The 24,945-nt window shown below is 45.4% G+C and overlaps 1 protein-coding gene across 36 annotated transcripts in view; it reads right to left on the bottom strand.

Annotated features, from left to right (window-relative positions):
• Positions 1-24,945, bottom strand: part of EPB41 (erythrocyte membrane protein band 4.1) — a 198,351-nt gene that overhangs the window by 168,837 nt on the left and 4,569 nt on the right. For 5 of the 36 annotated variants that reach the window (XM_043574261.1, XM_043574265.1, XM_043574264.1 and 2 more), the window contains exon 1: positions 9,512-9,703. The exons of 15 other annotated variants lie outside the window; for them this stretch is intronic. The gene's annotated coding sequence lies outside the window, so the exon portion shown is untranslated. Of the gene's footprint in view, positions 1-9,511; positions 9,783-24,222; positions 24,244-24,945 lie in introns of those variants that run through there. 16 more of the 36 variants (XM_043574279.1, XM_043574267.1, XM_043574280.1 and 13 more) reach the window with 10 other exon arrangements.

The following is a 24,945-nucleotide window of genomic DNA, read 5'->3' as shown; positions in this document are numbered from 1 at the left end:
CAATTAGGACAGTGCCTGGTAAATAGCAGATGACCAATAAAAATGTATTAAATTAATAAATGGTAGATGTATTAGTATCTATTGTACAACAAATTACCCCCAAAACCGGGCACCTGGCAGGCTCCATCAGTGGAACATGTGGCTCTTGATCTTGGGATTATGAGTTCAAGCTCCACATTGGTTGTAAAGATTACTTAAAAATAAAATCTTAAAAAAAATTACCCCCAAAACTTGGTGGCTTAAAACAACAAACTTTTGTCTGTTTATTTTTAAATGTGTATTTTTAAGAAAGCGCGAGCACACACACAAAAGTGGGGGAGGGGCAGAGAGAGAGGGGAACAGAGGATCTGAAGGGTGCTCTGTGTGCTGACAGCAGAAGAAACTGACTCAGGGCTCAAACTCATGAACCATGAGATCACGGCCTGAGCTGAAGCTGGACACTTAACAGAGAGAGAGAGAGCCATCCAGGTGCCCCAAAACAACAAACATTTATTATTTTAGTTTATATGGATCAAGAATCCAAGCACGGCTTAGCTAGGTGCCTTTGGCTCAGGGTCTCTCACGACACTGCAGTCAAGTGTCAACCATGTTTGCATTCCTCTCAAGGCTCAACTCCCGCCTGAAGAATCTGCTTCCAAGCTCACTCACATGGCTGTTATCAGGCCTCAGAAGATCTGTCTCCAGGGGCGCCTGGGTGGCTCAATCAGTTAACCATCCTGTTAAGCATCCGACTCTTGATTTCAGCTCAGGAGCCTGCTTGGATTCTCTCTCCTTTTTTCTGCCCCTCCCTGGCTCTCTCACTCTCAGTCTCTCAAAATAAATAAATAAACATTTTTTTTTAAGTTCCCTTTAAAAAAAAAAAAGGAAGATCTGCTTCCAAGCTCACTTACATTGTTGCTGACAGACTTGGTTTCTCACCATGTGGGCTTCTCTACAGGCTGCCTGTACATCTTAGGATATGGCAGCTGGTGATCCAAATGACAGGAAGAGAGCCAGAAAGTGCCCAAGATGAGAGGTCCCAAGACAAAAGCCAAAGCCTTTCTCAACCTAATTTTGGAGGTGACATCCCACCACTTGTGCTATATTCTATTCATTAGAAGTTAAGTCACCAGGTCCAGGCCACATTCAAGAGGAAGGGATTACACAAGGGCATGAATACCAGGAGGCAGAAATCACTGGACGCCATCTTAGAGCCTGCCTACCACCGTAGGCATAAGAAAAGTCTAAAAACCAAACAAAACAGAAACACCTTGCCCTTTGGCCACCTGATATATTCTATAGTATATTTATTTATAGATGATGTTATGATTATTGCAATCATTCACCCCAATGCTAGTCTTTTCAATTACATAAAACATCAAAGGGAGTACTTAATTACTGAATATTTCTTGTTAAGCAGTGTTCATTATGGTCATATTAGAGACAATACAACTAGCAAGAATAAGTCAACAGAAATAGTATCTGGAAAAAAGGAATCATTGGATGAATCTTGCTAAGAAGATGACATTGGATTTGATATTGGTTGATATTATAGAAAGATTGTTCATTTTCTTAGGTATAATAATAGCATTATAATTATGTAGGATAATATCTTTATTCCTAGGCTATGCATACCAAAGTGTTTAGGAGTAAAGGGTCATGATATCTCTAACTTACTTTCCAAGAAAATATGACACACACACACACACACACACACACACACACACAGAAAGGCAATCAGAAGCAGTCAGAATTACAACCCAAGTCTTAAATCTTAATTACCCTGGGAATTCACATTCTCACTACACCTCTATACGTCTAGTGTGTCCCCTATGTTATGTCTCTAGCTACTGTACTATGCAATATCTGTGTTTGAGGTGATGAGGATGAAATGACAGGATACTGACACTCTGTCCCTCAGAACCTGGCAATCTCATTGGGGAATAGCAGTTTTATATACAATATAAAACAAAACACAACAAATCTGATACATAACAAATAAACGCTGCACAAGTTTAGAAAAGGATACCAATAAGCCTTCAGAGAATAAAATATCTTTGAAACCTCTTTCTTCTAACAGGTTTCTTATTCTTGGCATCCCTTCCGTTAAGTACTTCTCCTTTATTTTATCTACTTGGCAACAACCAACTGATTATTTCCTACATTTAAACAAAATTATCTGGAGACCATCTAAAAATAAAATACATGTTTGCCTGTTTAGAACACAGGACATAATTTTTAAAATAAAATGCTATTTACATTTTCACTGGAAAAAAACACTAACTACACTATGTGGATTTTCTTGCCTTCAAAAGCAACTATGTTATTTCAAGAGTTGAGGATGCCAGAAAGCTTGAAGATTTAAAAATAACCTCACAAAGAGCTCATTTCCAACAGCAGATGGAAAGAAATTACTCTAAAGACACACATGTGGGAGGGCATATATACAACATCATATGACACCATGCAAAAGGTTTATATAATTACATAATACCATCAAGATTATCAGGACTCACAGGTAGTAAGTTAGCAACACTGTCAATTCTCTGAATCATTAAAAAAATTGATAAAAGGGCAAGAAATGGCAAGTGGGGAGGGGGGGGAAGTGCCTTCACTTTTAAGATCCCTTCCATGAGTCCCTATTGCATACTGAAATAGTTGGCAGGTAAAATTTGAGGGCTTAAATTGTTGGAGCTCTTGACAGTTCTGCCTGTGTCTATATGGTCAAAATTAGAGGGAAACATGAAATTCAACAACCTGTGCCAAGTGTATTATTAAAGTAAAAAACTTCTCACTTGAATATACATAGAAGTTCAAATTGGTAAATTAAAATACTTGATAAGGGCACCTGGGTGGCTCAGCCAGTTAAGCATCCAACTCTTGATATTGGCTCAGGTCAGGATCTCTCAGTCGTCAGATCAAGTCCAGCCCCTGTCAAGTTCTAATGCTGAGTTTGGAGCCTGCTTAGGATTCTCTCTCTCTCAAAATAAATACACAAACATTAAAAAAAAATACTTGACATACAAATTAAAATGGCAATTCTTGGGGCGCCTGGGTAGCTCAGATGGTTAAGTGTCCCACTTTGGCTCAGGTCATGATCTGGCCATCGGAATTCGAGCTCCATGTGGGGCTCTACGCTGACAGCTCAGAGCCTGGAGCCTGCTTCAGATTTTGCACCTCCCTCTCTCTCTGCCCCTCCGCTACTCACACTCTGTCTCTCTCTCTCCCTCAAAAGTAAATCAACATTAAAAAAAAATTTAATGGCAATTCTTTATAAGATAATATACTCAAAGATTACTGTTAAGCTCTCATTACGTTAAAATGATTCTAATAGGGGCGCCTGGGTGGCTCAGTCAGTTAAGCGTCCGGCTTCGTCTCAGGTCATGATCTTGCGGTTGGTGAGTTCAAGCCCCTCATCGGGCTCTGTGCTGACAGCTCAGAGCCTGGAGCTTGCTTCAGATTCTGTGTCTCCTCCTCTCTCTGCCCCTCTCCTGCTCATGCTCTGTCTCTATCTCTCAAGAATAATAAATAAACTTTAAATTTTTTAGAAAAATAAAAAATAAAAAAATAAAATGATTCTAATAGAGCTATTTAATTTATATCAGCATTAAGTAATAGCTGAATAGCAATCACAACTCAACCTTGACATAGTACTATATATATTCATAAATTACCCAAAGTATGCATTTCTATTTCACTTGTGGGTCACAGGCTTAAATTTAACCAATTCAAAATAACCCTATGCTTTCTTTTTTTTGTTTGTTTACTTATTTATTTTAAGAGAGATGGAGAGAGCACTAGCGGGAGAGGGGCACAGAGAAAGAGAATCCCAAGCAGACTCTGCACCAGCAGCCCAGAGTCCAATGTGGGGCTCGAACCCACAAAACTGTGAGATCACGACCCTAGCGGAAACCAAGAGTCCAACATTCAACCAAACGAGCCACCCGGGCACCCCAAAATAACTCTATGCCTTAATGCTGTTAAATCACTGAGAATTATCCAAAACTTTTATAATTTTTTTATGACTTAATGCAGATATTATCAAAATAGAATATAAAAGTTTTCTGTATGAATATTAATGTAGAAAGTATCTCAACCTCTATGTTGTATCCAGTCCACAATTCAGACGTATAGAGAGCCTACCAAAAGTCGGTTTAGGGGCGCCTGGGTGGCGCAGTCGGTTAAGCGTCCGACTTCAACCAGGTCACGATCTCGCGGTCCGGGAGTTCGAGCCCCGCGTCAGGCTCTGGGCTGATGGCTCAGAGCTTGGAGCCTGTTTCCGATTCTGTGTTTCCCTCTCTCTCTGTCCCTCCCCCGTTCATGCTCTGTCTCTCTCTGTCCCAAAAATAAAAAAATAAAAAAATAAAACGTTGAAAAAAAAAGTCGGTTTAGATAAGGACACTTTTTATATTTTAATTTTTTTTAATGTGTATTTATTTTTTAGAGATAGACAGATTGTGAGCAGGAGAGGGGCAGAGGGGGAGACACAGAATCCGAAGCAGGCTCCAGTGTCTGAGCTGTCAGCACAGAGCCCGACACGGGGCTCAAACTCACCAACTATGAGATCATGACCTGAGCCGAAGTTGGACGCCCAACTGACTGAGCCACCCAGGCACCCCTGGATAAGGACACTTTTTGTAGACGATGGAAGGTGCAAGAAACAGGCAGTCTGCATTTATAAATCAAAATTAACTTCAACTTCAAGAGTATACATTATACGCTATTTTATCTTAGTATTTCCAACTACTTCCAAAAAGAAACAGGTGTTCCTGTCCCTATTAATAGATAGTATTATTAGATAATAGAATTTTACAGAAACATTGAATATAGAATAGAATTAGATAATATTAATAGAGCTGCTGCTTCTACTGCTTCTTCCAATCTTATTTACCAACATAAATAGTCATTGTTCCTATCTATTCCATCAGATAATCTTGCCTTTTCCTACCCACTCTGCCAAGATTACTTTAACCCTACCCAAGGCTCCACTCCACATAGCTCAGAAACAATTTTAATTTCTACAGAGATTTCCCCAAGAGTTGAGAATGATAGAAGAGGGCCTAGATTAATTTGGTGGCAGTGACCCAAAGAACCCTCAGCCATGAAAGGGAGAGAGTCATAAACAATCACAGTTTAATCCATATGGATTTATTCTGGAGATAATTAAGAGATAACTGCAATATGAGAACTGGTCTTAATAAGTGCAATAACAAAATAATAAATAATAAAATAAACATGATGCCAGAATGGCTCTGGAATTTTCATATATAGGGGACTTTTAGGGATAGCATATTTACTTAGGGCAACTTTGAAGGATGCTGATAAAGATTAGGGGGTAGGGTATATTAAAGTGTCTCCAAGTCATTCATTGAATTGTACTGGCCACACACTATATTGGGATTTTGCTTTTCTTTAAAGTCCAAAGAGCTACCCAGTTTATTTTCAATACTTCAAGGTGAATACAATCCCATTTAACAAAAATAATTAACAAAAATAAGTACAAACAGACTTTCATCATAGTCAGATTCTCTCATTAAACTTTCCTAAAACCAACATGTGAAGTAGCGTCAGTGAGGCAGCTAATTCTAAATAAGATCAGCACTCAAAATAAAATATCAAAGTTCTCCTTTCTAACGCCTCCAGTTTCTAAATACTGTTCATTGCTATAGCTTCTTTAATCTTTCTCACTGTGTATTCATTTTTTGGCCCCAGAGTAAATCAAAATACTAATTTAACCCAGTGTGTACAACAGATTATTTGTTATACTGCATTTTACTGAACATACCATAAATCCACTCATAAAAAGGACATAATGACATACTTTCAACAAACTTAAATAAAAAGCAAAAATTAACAAATATATTTGGAATCTGGCTTTTTGCCAACTAAATGCTATTTTAAATATTATGAATCAATTACCTTCTAATAATTCTAGATTCTCTACATAAATAAGACCCAAACCTGATAAATTCAGAGGCCTCTTTTAAATGTTTTTAAGTTTCATCATTGGGAGTGTTTGAGAAAAAAGCAAAGATGTCATTAGAAAAAAGCTCTTAAAATTATTGCTTAGCTCACAAAATAAGGTGATTCCATTCTCAAGCAATAGAGGAAAAAATAAGTTCTTTAGAAGTAGAGATGAATCTGAATCTGAATTTGCCATGTGACCAATCACAAATTTGATAAGGCTCTTGGAAAAATACACTGGCAGCACTTGGGCTGGACAGCTTCTTAGATAACAGGGAAACAGATTGTGGCCTAACCGTATGCTCCTCTTGATTTCAGAACAAAATTCGGCGGCCATGGCCACTGATACACCAAAGTTATAAAATCAGATCACCAATATTAAATTGGATTTGGACATTCAGAAAACAATATATGCAAGCCCTATCACTCACATCACAAATTATAGACCTATGTCTTATTTAGATACATTTTTTAATGTTTATTCATTTATTTTTGAGCAGAGAGACAAAGTACGTGCACCAGCAGGGGAGGGCCAGAGAGAGAGAGGGAGACACAGAATCTGAAGCAGGCTTCAGGCTCTGAGCTGTCAACACAGAGCCCAACGCGGGGCTCAAACCCATGAACCATGAGATCGTGACCTGAGCCTAACCAATTGAGCCACCCAGGTGCCCCTAGACCATATATTTTAAATTACAATCTATGGGTACACATATCAAAGTACCTGCAAAGAATTCAAGAATCCTGTGACTTTTAGGCAACACTTCTGATGGACTTAACTGTGAAGCTTTCTTAGCAAAAGTAGGCAGTAAACACTATAAGCACACCATGTCCCATATTATTATGAATTTGTTTAAAATTAAGACCATAAAAACTGAAGAATGGGACAGAAGGCTAGCTCTGTAATTTCCAAAAATGTTAAACTCAAGCTGCACAAGAGAAAACATCACACTGGTGAACTTTAAGTGTAGGGCACAAACCCAACAAAAGAGAGTAACAGGAAAAAATATATAGGTCATACCTCAACAAATACCACAACCATTTTTTTCAGAGGAGACAGGAATCATTTAAAATCATTTGTTAATTTAGATATTAGCTTAGAAGTGTTTCATAAGGGAAAAAAAGGGATAAGATGAAAGCACTTTTAAATATGCAAAGAGGAAAATGTGTGTATTATTTTGCTAACATCATATAAATTGTTATGTTATTTCATATTTTATTTTGAGGATAAGCCTACTTTAAAAAATAGGTTTGTTCAACATATCTTCTACTTGAACACCACAATTATGTTTTAAGTGCTTAACAAACATTAAGGAAATGCTGACCGTTAGACCACCAAGAAAGAGAAGAGAGAGATGCATAAAGCAAGCAGAGACCTACCTAAAAGATGGGTCTATTAGCTTAGATTAGCTTAGTCTATTTATAGTAGCTTAGTCTATTTGCTGACAGCCAGAATTTCCAAGCATTAAACTTAAACTTACCAACTGGCAGGGTTCTTAGCTGTGAGTAGAATGGAAGCCTAAGTAGTTTTCCCAATCCATCATCGGCCATCATCTATTTACTAGTAAGGGCTGCACACATCAATGGGACACTTAGGACCTAAATCCTTTTAACAAACACCAGTTAAAGCAAACTCCATCAAGTTCCTTCCATATATGGAACTTTTCCCCCGTACTTCAAATTACTAAGATATGGAGCATTTTTAAGGTAAAAGACTTTGAAAACAGTCAGGAAGAATATATATGACAAGCATAGATGGAACCGCATGGCCAAAGGGAAAGCACGAGTTATTACTGAACAGTTCTTCTTGGTTGAAAAATACAAGTAATAAGGAGAATAAAGGTGGAAAGGTAGATTGGGGACTCATCTATGAGATATTTGGTATAAATGTTGGGAGAATTTTGGCAAGGCCTAAAAATTAAAAACATTATTTCTAAGCCTGAATTCAATTATAGAAGGGAACAAAGTGTAGAAGAGAGAGAAATCAGAAGGTTAGCACGCTGAGCTTGGGTCTGTCGGTGAGCTCACTTTTAACAGTGGCAAAGATATACCCTTCTTTGGCTTCCCCAGAGATATGAATAACTCCTGCTCTTTACTTTAATTATAACTTCCTTGTAGAAAGCAATCTGAATTTGTACCTTGATGCCAAGCAATCTGATGTTCAGTTGTATCCACTTTTTTATCTGTCATTTATTGAGTGCTGACTGCCAGCACCGCTATGCACTCTACGTGGATTATAACACCCCAAGAAACTATTTTACAAAGCCAAAAATTGTACAGCTGGCAAAGAACTTACGATGTTTCCAATTTACAGAAAAGGGAAATGAAGAGTACATCAAGTTTCCATGAAAAGTAAGGGGGACTATAATAATCTGCTTGATTAAAAGCATAAGCAAACTAAATTTTTTGCCAGGATTGAGAATACAGAAAACAGTAGTGAGTAACAGCACATACAGTATATCCTCAAGAGGAGCATAAATCTCTCTATAATAAAATCCAAGACACAAGACATAACCATTTCTTGCAATTTTCCCTAAAAACAGCAAGAACAAAATAGCAGCTGTGAAATCACCCAGACTACTAAAAAAAGGCTCAGCATCTCTTAAAACACACACAGACACGCGCACACACACACACACACACACACAAACCCCTATCTCCTAATCAGCAGTACATGCCAAAAACGACAAGTCCCCACAGACTAGACATTTCTGGTAGGGCACAGTTAGGGGAACAACAGGATGACAGTGGCTATCATGTGGCCAGAAACGAATCCGTCAGCAATTTGCTGCACGTGAGATCACTTTCTCTCCAGAGAACGCCGGTTCCTGGGGACGAAGAGGAACCCGGTCGGGCAGGCCCCCCACCCGGAACAATCGCCGGGTGGTGCAGCTCGGAGGGCGAGCCTACATCCAGCCTCCCCACAGGTAGAAGCAGCCCAGCAAGCAGGAGGAAATATTTCCAAGTCGACAGATGCAGGAACTGAAAAAGGAGGTCACGATGCTGAGAGAATAGATTTAACCCTTTGGTTCCCTGGGAACCGCGAAGACTACGGGGAGCGAGCGCGGCAGAGCCCCCCGGGGGCTCTTTGAACGAGGCGGGTGTCTCCGGCGGGAAGGTCTCCCAGTCCTCGCGGGGCTCCCTCCAGCCCTCAGATCGTGCCAGACTTCTCCAGACAGCCCAGCCACCCCGTCACGAAGAAACTGCTCTGCGGCTGCACCCAACACCTTCACCACCCGGAACCCGCAATCCTCCTCCATTTGGTTTCCTTCCAAGGCTCCTGCCCGCGGACAGTGATTGGCAGACCTCGTCAAAAACGGACCCCAAGCCCAACTTTGCAACGCTCCCTCCGCGCAGCCCCCGCCTCCTTCTCCTCAGGCCGGCCGCGTCTGGGCTCCAGCCCCTCAGCCTCTGGCGCGCGGAGGCCCCGGAGCCCGCGCCCCCGGCCCGGGGCCTGCGGGGGGCTGCAGACAAAGAGGCTGCGGCGCCGCCGCGGCCGCCCGGACCGTCCCCTCGGGGACGGTTCCGCGCCCCCCAACCCCGCTCTCGCGCCGCCGCCGCCTCGCCTCACCGGTGGCCCGGGGGCCCGGGCTCCCGAGCCCGCCGCTGCAGCCGCCCGACGAACAATAGCAGGAGAAGGCGCCGGCGCCGAGACTCGGGCCCTCTGCGGCTCGCGGGCCCGCCGGCTGCTGGCGGACTGACTGACTGACTAACCCACCGGCGGAGGGAGGGAGCGAGCGAGCGAGTGAACGAGCAGGCGGCCCCGGCGCGCGCCCTCCCGCCTTCCCTCCGTGAGGCGAGGCCGCCCGGCCCGCAGCCAGCCAGCCCGCGCGCGCCCCTCCCCCTCTGTTCGCCACAACATTGTAGTAAATTTCTATTGGTCGGCAACTGAGGGAGGGAGGGGGCCGGGCCCGCGGCCCGTCAGCCCATTGGCTGAGGCCAAGTTCTTGGCTCCTCTAGTTTCCCCCCTCCTCAAGGCCGGTAAGGGCAGGGGAGGGGAAGAAAAAGAGTCGGGGAAAGGCAAGGAGCTGGCCGCGTGTGCGCAAGCGCAAATCGAACTCGCTCTGGAGTCCCGGTGTTCCTGGCTCCTGCAGCACCCACGTGGGGAATGAGGTAGGTAGCGACCGGGACCGAGGTGAGGCCCTTTCCACCCGGAGGAGGCTCAGGTAAGAGTCCGAGATTTGAAAGCCTCAAGGAAAAGCCGAGGCTGCTGTCAGGCTGCAGCAGCTGACTGCCTACTAACGCACCTCATGACCTTGGGTAAGTCACTCAGCTTTTCTGGGGCTCAGTTTACCCATCTACTAATTCGATGATCTCTAGGCGCCATTCCAAACCTGACATTCGTGGAAGCTTCACCTCTCCTGACAGCTGTGTAAGGCCTGAAACGGACGCCGAATGTTGTGGCCATGCCAAGATTTCACCTGTCTTTTGCATTTAAGGGTCTCCTAATTCCACCCTGGCACCCTCAAAATCATAAAAACCTAGCTTCCGAGATCTGGGCTCCAGCTGAACTTAGGGTTGCTCTGACAATTGCCTGATGTGCCTTTATTTCCCTTCGGAAGTTTCAGAGGCCGCTTGACCCTTCACACTCCCTGCCAGGCTGGTCTCTGAACAGGCTGGGACCCCACAGAGTAGAATGAAGGCTCATGTTTTAAGCACAGTCCCTAGATGGTAAGATAGGTTCTGGTATTCCCATTTTAGAGATGAAGAAACTGAAGCAGAGAGGCTTAGACCTGCCAGGATAAGAAGCTGGGCAATCTGACATCAGAACCTTCCTATGCCAGCTTCACCGTCTCCTGGTATCTGATCACAAGCCCCTCCCATCCCAGCTCAGCCTCTAGAAACAGACACCTGCTGGGTTCAATTCTCAGCCTCCAGCCCTCCCTCATTGTTTGGACTTCTATGTGTCAGTTTCTAACCCCATAAAAGGGGATAATCAGTTCCTACCTCATAAGAGTTATTATAAGAATTAAATCAGTTAAAATATGTAAAGGGCTTAGAATAATGCCCAGCTCATTGTAAGATCTACATAAGCGTTAATTATTACTGCTATTTGGAGACTAAAATATGGACTGAGAGGTGTAGAGCGGGCTGACATAATACTATGTTTGTTAAGCTCTCAATTGTTGTCAACACTGAGCTGAGCGCATTACATGAATTATCTGTCTTAAACATCCTAAGTGAACCACTTGAGGACTACCTGACTACCCTATCTAAACCAGCCTCCACCCACACACCCTTGCCCTGATTTTTAACAAGAGTTTCTTTTTAAGTAATCTCTACACCCAACATGGGGTTCAAACTCACAACCCCAAGATCAAGAGTCACATGCTCCACCAACGGAGCCAGCCAGGCACCCCCCGCTTTTTTTTTAAGATTTTATTTTTCACCTTGCCCTGCTTTAATTTGCTTCATAGCCTTTACTTCTTCCTGACTTTCTATATATTTAATTATTTATTGCTCCTCTCAATAAATGGTTGCAGTTTAGATCCACTAAACGGCAAGCTCCAAGAGGACAGGGATTTTGTCCCTCTTATTCATCTCCCAGAACAGTGCATACTCAATAAATGTTTGATGAACAAGTGAACAGATTATCCCCATTTTATATATAAGGAAGCCGAAGCTTAGTAAGGTCAAGTGAGTTGGCCAAGTTCATTCTGTGGACAAGAGGTGAAGCACCTATTTTTGAATATTCTGGTCCCCTGCCTCAGGTTCTCAGGTTAAGCCATACTTTTGATTCAAGGAGCTCTAGCCCTACCATGTCTGTGCCTCAGAGGCTTCCTTCATATGGACCTGGAAATCTGGTACCTGAAGATCAATCACCAGATGGCTCGCCATGACCACTATGTTATCCAGCAAATTCAGATTCATCAAAACCAATATTCTCTATGCCATGAAGTGCTAGCCAATGATACATCATATTTAAGGAAGCTTGTTTGGGTGAATGGAGTGTGTAGTATTTAGTAATCGTCACCCTGAAAAAAAAAAGTAGGAGTTTCAGGCTAGGAAAAAACAGCTACACTAAGGCAGGTGTAAACCACTCTTATATTCAGAGTGCTGTGCAAAACCCCAAAAAAACTGTTGGCACAGGCTTTAGAATATAAAAGACCAGGAGCGCCTGAGTGGCTCAGTGGGTTAATTTCAGCTCAGGTCACGATCTCACAGTTCATGAATTCGAGCCCCACATGGCTGAGCCTGCTTGGGATTCTCTGTCTCCCTCTCTCTCTGCCCTTTCCCTTCTCCTTCCCTCTCCCTCCCCCCCCCCCCCCAGCCATCTCAAAAATAAACGTCTGGGGAAAAAAAAAAAGAGTATCAGAGACCTGAATTCCAGTCTTCCTTTTTAATTCTCAGCCTGGACATGAAAGGACTTTGTAAAGTACTATGCATGCATGACTGGTTTTGTTATTAATTAGGTTATACACCATCACCTATTAGGCAAAGTGCTCAATTCCTGAGTATAGCTGGGCCCCCCACATAGTAGGTAGTGGGGGGCTAAGTAATGCCCAATCTGAAGGCAGAGAAACTACCCATACCCATATGCCCATCTGCCCTCTAAAAAGACTCCTCCACAAACCAGACATCTAGTGCTAGTTCACCCTGCAGAGGCAACCCCTGGGTTCCAAGGGTAAAGGTCCCAAGCACCATCCCTGAGTCTAATTTTCTAGGCAGCAACTCAGCTCCCTCCCTGCCTGCTCCATGCTCACATCTGGATGGCGGCTGTACCATGCTCCAAGCCCCAGGTTGGGGTCTCCAGGGGCCATCTCTATCCCGCCTGCCAGCTGAGCCCGCCGCTGCCTCCTCCACCACCCCTCCTGTTCCTTCCTAGGGAATACAGGCCCTGCTAGCTGCCTGTCAGCCCCTGGAGCGGTCAAGGGCACTAAGAAAAAAGAGAAAAAGACGGCATGAAAGGGTCTTAATCCTTTCCCACTGCAAACTGGGCTCAAACACCAGCTGCACGGGAAAGGGTGAAATTAGATGGTGAAATTAGGTGGTGACCAGCGGGGAAGGCCAGGGAGGGTTATATGGGGCCTCCGATGACCTGGAAGAGATGAGATTGGGAGAGAGTGGGGGTAGCGTAGGGGAACAGTTGGAGTCCGAACCATTCCCAAATCTGGGACGTGGGCGGATTAGGGACACAGCTGGCCTTACGCCCCAGTGATAGGGCTCATGGAAAATATGTGTCTGTTGTGGGGGGTGGCTTAAGATGAAGAGGGCTTTTTGAAAAGCTGGGCCCACCAGGAAAGTGTTCTCATCAGTCACTATTGAATAAAAACCAATCCTTGTAACAAAAGTACATGAAGAATAGTTGTCTTTCCGTTCTGCCCATGGTCATAACTTTGCAGTTATTTAGACCTTTTAAATACAAATGGTAAACAAGCTATGATAAGGCAGGAAAATTACTATTCATACAATGGTATGACTTTGTAGGCAATTATTTTTAGTAGTAGTATTTGAATTGGTCGTAGAAAATATAGTTAAATAAGGGGCACCTGGCTGGCTCAGTCAGTGAAGTGTGAGACTCTCAATCTTAGGAGAATCCCATGACTCAGTCAGTGGAGTGTGAGACTCTCAATCTGAGTTCGAGTCCCATGGTGGGTGTAGAGATTTAGTAAAAATAAAGTCTTCAAAAAAAAAAAAAAAGGAAAAAAATATAGTTCAACAAAAAGAAAAAATTAAATCATCATAAACCATCAATCAGAAATAACCACCATCGGGATGCCTGGGTGGCCCAGCTGGTTAAGCATCTGAATCTTGATTTCAGTTCAGGTCAGGATCTCACAGTTTGTGGGTTTGAGCCCTACCGCAGGCTCTGCATTGAAGCCTGGAGACTGCTTGGGATTCTCTCCTCTCTCTCTGCGCCTACCTCCACTTCTGTGCACACACACTCTCTCTCAAATATAAATAAATAAACATTAAAAAAAAAAAAAAACAAGGGCACCTGGGTGGCTCAGTTGGTTAACATCTGACTTCAGCTCAGATCATGATCTCACGTCTGTGAGTTTGAGCCCTGTGTCGGGCTCCGTGCTGGCAGCTCAGAGCCTGGAGCCTGCTTTGGGTTCTGTGTCTCCCTCTCTCTCTGCCCCTCCCCGACTAGCATACTCGTGAGCACACTCTCTCTCTCTCTCTCTCTCTCTCTCAAAAATAAACATTTAAAAAATTTTTTTTACTTAAAGAAAAAAAAGAAAGAACACCATCAATATTTTGGTGGGGGACTTCCCTTCTAGTACCTTTTGTTATACATATACTTTTTTATGTGTATTAAATTAAATCATATGAAATTGCTGATTTTATAAGTTAAAAATGATCAAATAGCAGCCATAGTGTATAGTTCAACCTAATGTGGTTTTTTGTGGGGGTTGTTTTTTTTTGTTTTTTTTTTTTTGGTTTTTTGTTTGTTTGGTTTAGATCATACTGTTTTGGAACTGACTTTTTCACCTAATAATATACTGTATTGTGACATTTAACAGTGCTCTCAAGTGGATATACCACAATTTGGTTAAATCTAAATGTTGGGCATTTAGGTTATTTCCCATTTTAATCTTTTATACTCAATAAACATCCTTTTATCTAACCATACTCATGATTATTTTTTTTTAGGCTGCATTGACTGCAACATATTTTTTTTTTTTTAACTATAGCACACAGGTCTGCCTGTTCTGGTCATTTTTTGAGATAAAGGCAAAGGAAATCAGCATATGCAGTAATTTTATACAATATCTTATCTTTTGTATTTGAGCAGGCTTTGACCTCTTTGACACAACCACTTTGCTTACAATAATTGCATTAAGCTCAGTCCTAACACAATAAGAACAAAAAATGTGATTGAAATACATACCTTGGAGTTGGCAAGTTATGTCCTTTTTGCTGTGGAGACACTCCAAGACACAAGAGCAGAAGGAAAGGAAGTTGAAAAGGTAAAAGAGGACCCAGTAGACGGTAGCTAAGAGACTCCTCTAGGCCTCTAGATTCACAGAATCTTAGAACTGGATAGGCCCTTAGAGACCATCAAGCCCAAGCTGCTAACTTTTAAACAGATTGGGAAATGGGTACAGAAACTGGAAAGCACTTGTCCAAGGTCACACAGCAAAGAGTGGCAGAGCCCAAACTTGAATGCAAGGCTTCTGACCCTGGATTCTGTGGTTCCCTGCCTGCTTCTGAGCCCACCTACTTTTCCCTTCCAAAGCTGCAATCCAGGCTAAATTCTACAGCCATAAAAACCTAGGAATGTCTGAGCTGGAAAGGCCCTTAGAGATCATTTATTTTTTTATTAAAAATAAATTTTTTTTAATGTTTATTTATTTTTGAGAGAGAGACAGATGGAGCGTGAGCCAGGGAGGGTCAGAGAGAGAGGGAGACACAGAATCTGAAGCAGGCTCCAGGCTCTGAAATGTCAGCACAGAGCCCAATGCAGGGCTGGAACCCAGGAACCGTGAGATCACGACCTGAGCTGAAGTTGGACGCTTAACCAACTGGGCCACCCAGGCACCCCTAGAAATAATTTATTAATAAAACTAATGATAACAGCATTTATTAGGTATTTACCATGTGCCAGGCACATAGTAAGTACTTTATATGCATTTATTGCATTAAGACTCACCACAATCCTACAAAGTAATATCACCCTCAATTGCAGTTGAAAAAAACTACAGCCTAGAAATGTGAGGTGATTTTCACAACCTCACACGGCTTAAACTAGGTCCGTGTGATGCCACTGTCCTCTGCTGTGCGCTGCTTTCATATCACTCTCAGAAGAGCAGTTTGGAAATGATATAAACGAGCAATACCAACATCTGTCCCAGGACTCCAAGGAAAGGCTGTTGTGACTACTTCTGACTACAGCCCTGGGACATTCAAGGAGGGACTCAAGGATCTGGCCTCCAGTGACCCTCCCCAAACCCCTTCTCTTGCCAGCTGGAATGAGTCTAATGGCCCTGATCCAGCAAAGCCTCCAGCTCACTCAAGCTTAACCCATTAATTCTCTCTCCCCCGGACCAGGTATCTTCTAGGTCTAGAGGGTTTCCCAAGAAACATGGGGAAAGACTCCATGCCACCAGCTAGCCTGGCCCCTTCTAAACCTGTTAAAGTCAGCCTGGTGCAACCCTCACCTAGGAGAGGACAAAGGAGGAGTTACAGGGAAGCAGGCAGAACTGAGCACCCCCTTCGTGTAGTCACTGGGGATCACGGAATAAATGAGATGGGTCCCCTGACAATAAGAACAATCGTCATTATCATCATCCCATAAATGGGTGATGGTAAGAAGTTAGAAGGCAGACAGACCTGCGTTCAAATCAAAGTTCCACCACTGAGATGCTACATGAGTCTAAGCAAGTCACTTCTGCCCTCTTCCTCATCTATAATATGGGGGAAACGTGTGCCAAACGCTGTGTACTAAGTACTTTTTATTGCAATATGTCACTGAACTGTCACAACAGTTCCTTGAAGAAAGCATGACTGTAATTTCCATTTTACAGGTGAGAAAGCAAAAAACTTACCCATGATCACCCAGCTAATAAGTGTCCAAGTTGAGATTCAGATCCACCTCTGCCTGGCTTTACTGCTAGTATGCTTCTTACAGTTTACAGATTGCCTGCATTTCCACAGTGGTCATTGTACTAATGCCAGCAAAGATATACGGCTCACTCACTAGGTGCCTATGTACCTTACCCACATTCTCTTAGTTGAGAATTTCCAGCTTTGGAAACTGAAGTCAGAGCAATGAGGCACTTTGCCCAATGTCATGTAGCTAGGGAGGGCTATGGTTGGGAAGCCAAGTTTGTCTGACTCCAGAACCCTATCCTTTGCCCACCACACTATCCCGCCTCTCTTTCCAGTGAGGCCAGGTAGATGTCTTTATCTCTGACAGATGAGAAAGCTGAGGCCTAGCAAGAGGTAGTGACATGCCTGTAGTGACCCAACAATCAAGCAGCTAAGCAGGGACTTGAACGCAGGCTCCGGAGTGTTAAACCCAGGATTATTTCCTCCACCCATAATACTGTATCCTGACCATCAGAAAATGCCCCTGTCCACTGGATATTTAGAAACCTTATACCGAGCTTCCCCAGGGGCAACGGGGAACCCCTGCTATACCAGGCCAGGCATAGAGAGCTAAGGGTGTGGAGGAGAAACTTTCAGGATACTACCTGCGGAAGACAGCGGTTGAGCTGGTAGCCCAGATGCCCCTAGCTTTGGACACCTCGGTCTTGGTCTGCCTAAGGGATGGACCCATAGCTGGGAAGGGGGGAGTTACAGAGGAAGCTGCCTGAGGCCTGGGCTTCCCTGACTGGCATAGCTTTCTGCTGTGATTTCTGCTGAAAAACAAAAAGCTCAATCCTCTGGGCCTATGTGCTAATTACCAATAATGACATAATAACCATTGTGGGCCCAACAGCCAAACAGCCCCAACTAGAAATTCTGCATAGCTCAGGCTCCGGAACAAAAGATTTGGGTACTCCAAATGAAACTGATGCCCTGGCAGAAAATGTCAGAAGCAAAGGGCTTTAGGGTTGACCCAGACAAAGTATTATCTGGCAAATGGAGAGGATGATGGCCACTGAATACAATTATTTACTGAGAATTATTTATCTGCATAGCATGGTGCCAGACCCAGAGAGAAGAGGCTTCATGTTTTCATTAATTCACTCCACAAATATTTATTTAGCATCTACTATGAGCCAAACACTTTTCTAGGTACACGGGAATAACACTGAACAAGACAGACAAAAATCACTGTCATCACTGAGCTTACCATTCCAATGCAGGGGACGGGGGGTGGGGTTGGGGGACAAACAATAAACAAATATTCCATAAAATATAGTATGTCAAAGGATGATAAGTGCTATGGAGAGAAAAAAGTAGGCCTGGAGGGAAGATAGAGAATGTTCGTGTTGTGGTAGGAAAGGGTGTTACCATTTTAAATACGATAGGAAGGTCCTTTCTAAGAAGGTGACATTTAAACCTTCTCAAAGGGGCAAAAAAATTAAAGGGGCACCTGGGTGGCTCAGTCGGTTGAGCGCCGACTTCAGCTCAGATCATGATCTCACAGTTCGTTGAGGTCAAGCCCCACGTCCAGCTTGCTGCTGACAGCATGGAGCCCACTTCGGATCCTCTCTTCCCTCTCTCTTTGCCCCTCTCCCACTCATGCTTTCTCAAAAGTAAATAAACATTTAAAAAGATAAAAATAAACAAAAAAATTAAGGACATGAGAGAGCAAGTCATGAAAGTATTTGGAGGTAGAGAGTTCCAGACTGAGTGAATAGCAAGTGCAAAGGCCCTGGGGTGGAAGTGTGCCTGGTATATTCAAGGACTTGCCTGAGATCATAGATCCAGTCATTAACAGGGCTGGGAGAAGAAAGGAACCATACACAGACTAATCACCCACTGTGTACCTGAACTCTCTTAAGCCTTAGGACAACTCTGGAGGTAAAGATCACCATCTCACAGATGAGGGAGTGAGACCCAAAGAAGAGAAGTAACTGATCCACATCCCACAGCTAGAATAGGCAGGTCTGTTTGGCCCCAGCCTGTTGGTGCCTCCCTGCTTCTCTTCTCTATGTCTTGCCCATGCAAATCCTAAGTATTTGTCGAGTTAATTAAAGAATGAACAAATTAATTTCTCAAGTCATGCCCTTCCAATGAACTGCTTGCTGACTGGCCTCTTGTCTCTGCTAATCATAGAATAACAACAACAATAATTCCAATGTGCTAGCTGTGGACTGAGTATTTTACCTGAATTACCTAATTCAGCCCCCCTTAGGTAATCTTAAGAGAAGGTGCAATATTTTTCTCATTTTATTAGTAAGAAAACTAAAGCTCAGTGAGGTAGAACTCACTAGAGGTCCCACAGCTGGTAAGTGGTGAAGCTGGGATTTAAATCGAGGTCTGTCTGCTCCCAAATCCCTTCTTTTAATCCTATAATATTAGTAGAAACCTCTGACATCAATCCATCCCCTTCCTTTTATAAACCAGAAAACGGAGGCTCAGCAAGGGCAGGTGAAGAGCTAGGGAGGGGCGCAGCCCTCCAGCCACCCCCCCCCACCCCCCCATCTGGCCTCCTTCCTACTCCACCACATGGGGGCTGTGGACCAGGTTTTCTTTCCTGTGCCTGCCTGTTTCCCTGCCTCTGCAGAAGTCTTGTTGTCCTAGCTCCCTGAGGACGGTTGCAGGGAGCTTACACTCCACCTCTGCCCCCTCAGCCTTGGCCTGGGTAATGCAGGACCCTTCCTACTCTGCCTTCCCAAAGTGCTTGCAGTGGCATTAACCAGTGGCGGCTGCAGAAAGGAAACTGTCCCCGTGCGGCTCCTGGAAGAGAGACAGTGCAGGCTTGGCGCCAAGAGGGCAGAGGTGGGCTGGGGGCAGGGGCCAAAATCAGGCCGAGGGTGAGGCTAGAGTGTTCCAGCCAACCAGAAGAGGGGGGAACGGGGGAGGAGGGTAAAAGATCCTGAGCCTCTGGCTTTGAAACCAATTTACTGGGTGTCATTTGTTCAACCAGAAACTGTGTCAAATACTTCAAGTCCCTAGACTGGGAAGAAACAGGACAGAAGAAGGTTCTGGACAGCATTTATAACAGCATTAATACTTCGTACCGACCACTGAAGCCTCATAGTGCTCAGGACTGAACTGAGTGCTTTATCTACATTGTTGTTAATCCTCACAGTAAAATCAGCCCCGTTTTACAGCAGAGGAAACTGAGGCTCAGACAGGTGAAGTGACAGCCAAGGTCACCTCATCACACTCATTCATAGGGTAGTGCCACAAGGGCCCGGAGACCTGGGTTCCTGCTGCGTGACCCTGCACCATCTACCACCCTCTCTGATTTGAGGCTCTTGCATGTATACCAAAAAGGACTTGCTCAGAAGCCTTTATTATAAAATGCAGGAGGCTCAGGGATCCAGTTCTGCCCAGACTATGGGGCCTTCCACAGATACAGGACATCACACTTACTCTCCTTCCCATCACCCCCCAAAAAAAGGGCCTGGGGATCATCTTCCAGGGGGAAAAAATAAAGCCACAGATTTTCAAAATATTTGTCCCTGTTTCAAGGCTACTGCTGGCTTTGGCCTCCAGCCAGGAAGGGGCCCCTGAGATGGGGAGTTGGGGGGAGCCCAGGCCTCAAGACTGAGAGTCCTTGGGCCTGGGGCCAAGGGGGGCGAGGGGCAGGAGGGGGCGAGCTCGGCAGTGGGCCAGGACCCCTCAAGAGATTTGGGCTTGTTTCTTAATCCTTTCCTCCCTTTGTTGGCCACAGCCAGCTGCCAGGAAAGTAGGGGGGGTGGGGGGGAGGGAACCAAGTGGGCAGGACCAAGGAGATTGAGGAATCCAAATAATGATGGCTGAACTGGAGCTCCTTTTCATGGGTGCCCAATACAGGGAGACTGTGCAAGGCCATTGGTGAGGATTTTCTCATTGAAACCACTGCCTGTCCACGTGAGGAGGGCCTGCTGTCCCTTTTACTGAGGTGAAAACTGAGGTGCAGAGAGGGCAGGTGACTGAAGGTCGGCCATACAGCTCATAAGCGGCAGAGCTGGCAGGGAACCCAGGTTGTTGACTCCCATGAGAGGCAGCCACTGGGATTGACTGGGGTGGGGGTGAGGTGGGGGGATAGGGGGAGCAGGGTGGAAAGGGCCCTAGCAGTCTCAGGAGAGCCGGCAGTTACGAGGGTGATCACCTCCAAAGTGACTGTCCCCAAAGCCCTGTATGATCTGGGCCCTGCTCCCCTGCCCAGCCTCAACTCCTGTCACAGCATCGCCTCTCCCTTTCTGTTCCGGCCATACCAAACTACGGTACAAATGTGCCCTGAGCACATTACATGGCTTTAAGCCCTCACACATGATGTTCCCTATGCTTACAAAATTGTTCTCTCCACTGCCCGCCTAGAGAGCTCTTGCTTACCCTTCAAATCCCAGCTCAACTACCCAATGCCTAGAAGGAGTTAACCACCCACTCACCTGAGCTCACGCAGAAGTGCTTCAAGCACCCAGAGTGGCAGGAACCCCACCTGAGTCACCTTTGTGCCCCTAAGAACCCTGCACACAGTCAGTGCTCAGTAAGTGTTTGTTGTCTCTAAGTGCGTTTTATCACTGAATCTTTGAGGCAGGCAAAACAGGTTTTCTTGTCCTCTCTCTCAAGGCTCAGAAAAGGAGGGCAAGAGAGAGGGAGTGACTTCCAGAGGTCACGCAGACATTTAGTGACGTGACACTGGTAGAGCCGGAAGCCAGGCCTTCTCTGCACCACACAGGTCCCTGCCTGGCCCCCACCCCAAAGAGCTCCCTCATCCCTGCCAGACCAGCCAGGGTCACCACAAGGGGCCCCAAGGCAGGAGTGGGGGACATGGGCCCTGGTGGCCAGAGGTCTTGCCCGAGTGTCCAGCTAAGACATAACTGCTGCCTGCGGGAACCGACGCAGAGGGTGACAAAAAGCAGACAAGTGGCTTTATCCCCCAACCCCTCTCAGACTCGTCTTCCTGGGTATGTCCCTTAGCCAGAGACCCCAGCAGGCCCCATCCGCCCCACAGACCCCACCTCCTTCCTCTCCTGCTTGCCCACTGCAGTCTGTTATCACATCCTGCTGGCTCGGCCTCCTAAACAGACGTGCTCCCCATCCCATAGCTCAGTCCCAGGCCCCATTTCAGCGTCCCTCATCTGGAGAGTTGCCCCTGCCTCTCCTCTCCCACTAGTCCTCCAAATCAAGCGACCCTCCCCAAATATGAGCCTGATCATGTTGTTCCCCGGCTTCATATCTGATGGCTCCCCACTGCCTCTGGGACAAATCCCCCTAACTCTCCTGAGCCTGTCCATCTAGCTGCATTCCCACAAGGGCAGGTCATGACTCTGTACTTTGGCAAAACAGTTCCTTCCACGAGGAATGCCCTTTCTCCTGGTCTTTGCCTGAAAAGATATTCACAGTTCACATTTCGGTGCATCAGTCAAAGGTGGAGTTGGTAGTTCTGTGTCTTTCTCCCCAGCTAGACTCTGAGCTAGGACAGGGCGAGGAGGCAGAGACCACACAGATTGATCTCTGTGCCCCATGCCCGGCACAGGGCCTGGCACAAAGTGCCTACGAATGAAAGCAGATGGGTAGGAAAGAGAGGTGTGTCCTTACTTCCAAGAGGCCTCTTCCCTCCCTTCACCCACTGGTGTCTTTCAGAACCTGTCAGACTAGGTTGCTACCTGCCTGTCCCCAGCAGGCCCCTCCCAGACCTCATCTCCACTATCCCAAGAGGGATATCTTTGTAATCCTAAAATAACACCCAAAGCTATAACTATAATAATAATTACATTGCTCAGCATGTACCTCATTGCATTATTTAATCCTCACAAGGACTCTAGGAGGTACACAGGTTCTTTTATTATCCCCATTTTATAGATAAGGAAACTGAGATTCCAAGAGGTTAAATGTCTTGCTCAAGGTCACACTGGTAAGCAATAGATGTGGAATGCAAAGCCAGATCTGTTTGACTCTCAACCACTATGCTATCTGGCCTTCTCCTGCTTTCTGGTGTCTCCTCTCTTCAAAACTCTTACAGCACCGGCCTGGGTGGGGTACACTGTGTGTGCATGTGCTTGTGCGTTCGGCAAACAGTCCTGTAGCCCTCACCAGCCCTGTGCTGAGCACTGGAGATAGAGAAGAATCAGGCACAGTCCCTGCCCCCTTAAGAATTTGGGTCTTGGGTTGAGCAGACTTGGGTCTGAGCTCCAGGTTTACCCCTAAATAACTATGTGAGTCCGGGTAACTCACTTGATTTACTCAGTACCGGTTCCCACATCTGCAAAGCAGGGACCATAATGCCTGGATTGCCAGGAGGACCAGATGAGATAATGCATCTGAAATAGCATATAACAACCCACCTAGCATATGAGAAACATCTGAAGGCAATAATACATATGATGACTAGAGACTCCCAGGATCCCAAGGCCAAGATGGGATGTAACTCTCCAGGGCCCTCCCTTGGAGCCTCCTCAGCCCGACCCAAAAGTAATAGTGATAATAATGCCTGATCCACCCATTCGCTCATTAAATAATTCTTCCAGGGAAGTGTTCTTTATTAACCTTCTTTTGTAGGTGAGGCAACCAAGGCCCAGAGAAGGTAGGTTACTGAATCAAGTCACACAGCAAAAGAATGGGACCTACTTTCACACTGGGTAGAGCCCAGCCCTTAGCCCAGGCCCTGGCCAGACTGCTTGAGAGTCTGGGGCTCCTGACTCCTAGATTCTAGTCCTGGCTGGGTGGGAAGTTAAAATAGTAGAATGGAGGTAAATAAAGGTATACTTTACTTAGCCCCCTCCCAGAAAGAGCTCAGGACTGGGTGGAAACCAATAATTACCAAACAGGGCCCTGTACTGGGCACTTCTCACCGGCTCCTTCCCACACCCATGTGGGGGAAGTGTTATGATATGCATGTTGCAGACGAGGTCTCCAAGACAAAGAAGTCAATGGCTTGTCCACTGTCACACAGCAAGGTTAGTGGCAGTACTGGGGGGCAGAGTCCCTCCTCACCCCTCCCTCCTTCAGCCCCAGTCCTTCCCAGCTGCCCCTCTCTTCTGATGACACCTAGAGGTTCTGTCCCTCTCTCCCCAGTTCTAAGCAGAGGCCCTGCGAAGGCCCTCTCTCTGCTGATTAAAGGCCCCACCCTCAATTCAGAGGACCCAGAGCTCACTTAACCGAGCCCTGGCCCTGAAGGAACTCACAGTCTAGTGAGCAAAGACAGAACACATTTCACTGAGCCCCTTTGATGTTGGTCATTTTATATCCATTAGCCATTTAATCCAATACAAAGCACATTGATGGGGCATAGTGACAGTGAATGAATAAATATGCTCATTCGTTCAGAAATATTCATTGAGTACATACTACATGCCATTATACCCTGGATGCTGGAGATATAACAGTGAATAGATAAACAAAAATCCCTGCCCTCAGGGGTCTTACATAAAGAAAAGAACAAACATACCATGTCAGGTAGACACAGAGATTCCCATTTTACAGACATGAAACTGACATGCAAAGAGCCACCCAGCTACCAGGTGCAGAATGAGGATTCTATTCCTGACCAGTCTGGCCCCTAAGACCTTTGCATTGTGTTACGTGTCTCAAAAATCAGCCGGTGTGTTAAGCATCTGGAGAGAAGTCAGCTGGTTGTGGTAGGACCCAAACTTCACAGAATGCCCTCCCTCAGTTCCTCCACCCCTACTGCTGGGCTCCCTTTATACCTCCCAGTGGCCTGGGAGCTACAGGACATGTATTAGAATCAAGCCCCAGAAGCAGTCATTTAGCCAAACCAGTACTCACCCAGCAGCAGCCGGTCGGGGTCATACAGCCCGTCAGGGAGAAGTCGTGGAGCCATCACCGCAGGGGCACATGGAAGCAAAGGACAGAAATGAGACACAGGCACAACCACCCAATAAGCTCTTTGGGGCCCCTCTTCATCCTGAGCAGGGGGAGATCCTGCTTCTGCCTCTGTATCTGCCTCTGGGGTTCTGCTAGGGCAGGTACCCTGTTAGTCAGCAATCTGATAATCTGATATTGCACCCAGAGCTCCTCCTAGGACCCAGCCCACTGGAGGCAGCAAGATCCCTCTAGACAAATATTAACTCAACACCTAGGTGTTGGGGATACAGGATGAAAACAGACATGGCTGCTGCCCTCATGGAGCCTATGGTTCAGTGAGAAGGAGATCATGTAATTTACGAATGGATTACAACTGTGTGAGTGCTTCAAGGAGGAAATTTAAGAACCCAGGCTGGGGGGCACCTGGGGGGCTCAGTCAGTTAAGCATCTGACTTCAGGTCATGATCTCACGGTTTGTGAGTTCAAGCCCCACACCAGGCTCTCTGGATCCTCTGTCTCCGTTTCCCTCTCTCTCTCTACCCCTCCCCCACTTGCACTTGCTCTGTCTCCCTCAAAGTAAATAAATAAACTTAAAAAAGAACCCCTGGTTCAAACCCTGGCCCTCACTCACTAACTTTGTGATATGAGGGTTCAGCTTCTCTGTGCCTCAATTTTTTCTCTGTA

Source organism: Prionailurus bengalensis, chromosome C1, assembly GCF_016509475.1.
Source record: "Prionailurus bengalensis isolate Pbe53 chromosome C1, Fcat_Pben_1.1_paternal_pri, whole genome shotgun sequence".
Taxonomy (NCBI): Eukaryota; Metazoa; Chordata; class Mammalia; order Carnivora; family Felidae; genus Prionailurus; species Prionailurus bengalensis.
Note: the sequence above shows the minus strand (reverse complement) of the source record. Positions and strands in the feature narration are given on the sequence as shown.